We start from the raw sequence: 3,827 nt of genomic DNA, 5'->3' as shown, positions 1-3,827 counted from the left end.
AAAGAAGAATGTACTTGTACACTCCTACGTCAACAGCGGCTGACGTGAATAGAGAACATGACAATGAAGCATTAATTTATTTATTTTTCAAACATACTGGATTCGTCAAATTGTATGGAATACAAGTAAATAGTGGAGGGAACAAACAGAAGAGGCAAGATTAATCACAAAAGCTTCCAACATTGTAATAAAGACAAATTATATTTGTTATACAGTTCAAGAAATCGATCACGGAATGATAACATTTCATACACATTTATTAAAATCATTTTAACGGCAAAATGATTTCTCATAGTTTACTATTAATCTACCGTTTTCATCTTTGTACGAGTATGTTGTAATCAATCGTCGTTAGTTTGTATTCCTGCTTTATGTCACAAGTAAAATACTGACCTATATACGAACAACTACATAAAAAGACTATAAAAATAGCATAATGTAGAATTTAAAGGAGTAATGAAATAAAATAAAACCTCACCATCGAAAAAAGTTTTGCTCCCTCTTTTTATTGTGTGGGTGTCACCTACAATTTACCATCCATCATGTCTATCAAGTTTGTGAAGGGTGAATTAAAATCCAGCCTTCTTTTAAATTTTAAAGGGGGGGGGGGTGCAGTTTTGATAAAATTGCAGGATTTTATCTAAATAACACGTCAACCACAAAGTATCCCATTCTCAATATAAAAGAAACTACTTTTAAAAAAATATCACATATCTCTATACAGGAATTCACCTTCATGTATCGACTTTAGCTCAATTTTACATGGATCCATATCCGGACAGGCGAGGATCGGGGCAGGATAGATTTTATTATAATTAAAAAAAAGGTTGGGCGACTAAATATTCTATTGCCCGGTACACAAAGCCTAGCAATCATCGTATGAGAATGACCAACGATCGCTTACATTATGTTACAGGACCTTAATCTTGCAATGGCCATTATCATGATTATGGCGGAGGCATAAATGCGTTAAGTCTAGCATGTCGAGAATCTAATTAATCTTTGTAAGTAAATGCTCTTATTTTGTATTTGTCTACGAGTGCTCCTTTTCAGTGGCGTATCAGGGGGGGGGGAGATGGACACGTACCCCGGGCACCGCTTTCAGTGTGGCGAAAAAAGGGGAAAGGAGACGCAAAAAAGTAAAGGGGGAAATGAAGAGAAAGGGCAAAGGCATTTAAAGGCGCAGAAAAGGAATACTGTACCAGTGAAAGTGATTAATACCCCGTCCTATGCTATTACAACGGTAACGCAGTTTCCAACACATTTTAAAAATGAATCTTGCATGTATTTACCCAGGGAAGACTATTCATGCCAACTATTGATTAGTGATATACTTATTCTCTTCTAAAATTCGAACAAACAAACGTAGGTGCTGGTTTGCATTTTGATATACGTTACTTTTCATTTATTCTTAAAACAATTCGGAAATAGATATTTTTTCTGCATGGATAAATTGTCAAAATTTTTCATCACGCGCTGATTTCATTAGGAGATACTAATGCTCTTCCTTTTTGAACAAATAACCATTAAAATGTCCCTATTTAGGTGACGATATACATATATACATATATACGATATAATATTATATATACACATATATATACAGTGCGTCCCAGAAAAGAAAACGAAACCGAGATTTAGCGATGAAAGATGAAAGAGGAGATTCTAAGCTTTAAAATGGTAGGTCATTTGTCTAATGTATTTGTGATTAAGTTATGATAAATCTCGGTTTCGTTTTTTGTGGGACGCCTTGTATATATATACAGTGCGTCCCAGAAAAAACGAAACCGAGATTTAGCGATCATTTATCTTTACTTAAAGGGGAATCCAACCCAAATAAAAATTTGTTTTTATAAGAAACAGAAAAATCAGACAAGTTGATAGGTGAAAGTTTGAACAGTATTGAACAAACAACAAGAAAGTTATGATTTTTTAAAAGTTGTAAATATTGGTAATCACTATACTCATGGAGACTTCAAATTGGCCGCATATGGGATGTCATAGTGATGTAAGGCAAGGACTACTCTTCTATGTACTCAAATACATATTATGGCTAAAATGTCATGTTTCCCCAAAGTTTTATTTCAAATTATATTTTTCTTTCATGAGGACATTAGACAAATCATCACTACAGTGCGTATCGAAAAAAAAGTTTACACTTTGAAAAAACCCTGGGAATTAAAAAATATACAACATGTGGGTAAACTTTTCACATATAATCTTGGATTTGGGTCTCATCTATCCAATGAAGGTAAAAGTTTTGTCAGAATGTTACACTTGAGTGAGCACTGTACATTTCTGTAAAGCTCGCAGAAATCTGTTTGCGCAGAAATGCTTGTTTTCATTCTGTACAAAGGGGAAAGGGCGAAATCAAACTTACCCTACGAAAGATTTATCATACTTTTCCCTTGCACTTTTAGTCAAATGAAATAAAACGGATACATTCAAGCATTTTGTAACAATTTTGCCACCAAAATTGAAATTTCAACACATAGGTAGCACAACCTTTTACCCTATTTTTGCCAGCTGGATCTGAGGACATCACTGACTCTGAACAAAAGTTTATATCAGACATCTCCAGAATTTTTTCACTAAGTTTTTATCATTGAAAGTGGGTTTACATTTCATTTTTCATTTATTACTTGTTTCTCGACACTTTTCCCAAGCTTAGCAATGATTAACAAACTGAAAATCAAGCTTAAGCCATTCCATGTAAATCACAGCTCAGTGAAAAGCAAATATCGTCACGATGGCCCCAGTGTGTGGGGGAGTGGGTTGGGCGAAATGCACTCTCCGAAGTGTTTTGGGCAAGGAAACAAGTCAAAGAAGGTAGAAGGTATCTTCAAATCAGTTTTACTTGCTAAATTCCATGTGCTCTTCATGATTAAGGTCTACTTTTATTCGCACAACTATTTCAAAGTTCTGCGCAAATCATTTTTCACTAACTTTTCAAAAGTAAGTGGTGCTCACTCAAGCGGAAATATTTTTCGACAGTTATATCGTCATTTGCATTAATGGATCTGTACCGATCTTAAAATGTGGAAAAATCTTCAGGATATTACATATGTATAATTTCACAGGATTTTTTCAAAGTGTAAACTTTTTTTTGATACGCACTGTATACTACCTGGATTATATTTAGATTATGGCCCCAGGGGAAAGGGTACTTAGGAGAAAACCACAAATCCCTGATAATAAAGTACATGGCCTATGGGAAAGTTGTCCTTGCCCCTTGTCATAATTTACTTACCCAGTTGCCAATTTGAAATCTACATACTATTAGTGATCTCAATTTTAAAGCAGCTATAACTTTTTAATTGCTTGTCCGATTTCTTTCAAACTTTCAAAATTCTGTTCAATTTATTTTTCTCCTTCCCAACACAACGTTTTATCGCCAAGGCTGGATTCCCCTTTAATCATAAATAAAATAGACAAATGACCTACCAAATTAAAGCTTAGAATCTCCTCTTTCATCTGATATTACTTAGATTATTTCTCATTCACGCATGAGTGAGCAAATACAATTTGAAAAAAGGATATCAAAAATTCATTTGGCGGGGGGTATCTGGGTTTCAAAAAGAAAACCACATTTTTGAAAAGTTCAATATCTCCTCTTTAATTTGATACCTAAATTACAGAAAATGGTCAAGAAATAACAAAGTTCTTGTTATTTGAAATAAGGCTTGAATTTCAATAATTTCATAAAATTAAGAGGTTCTCCAGGCTGGCTTTCAAACTCACTCGACACTCTGTTTTGTTGACAATCAGCCATGCATTAAATCTTTTGTTCACCATGCGAAAGCTTCTGTGGGAAACCGGTGAAAACA

The sequence above is a fragment of the Lytechinus variegatus genome, chromosome 2 (genome assembly GCF_018143015.1).
Source record: "Lytechinus variegatus isolate NC3 chromosome 2, Lvar_3.0, whole genome shotgun sequence".
Classification (NCBI taxonomy): domain Eukaryota; kingdom Metazoa; phylum Echinodermata; class Echinoidea; order Temnopleuroida; family Toxopneustidae; genus Lytechinus; species Lytechinus variegatus.
This window is presented reverse-complemented; position numbering follows the sequence as displayed.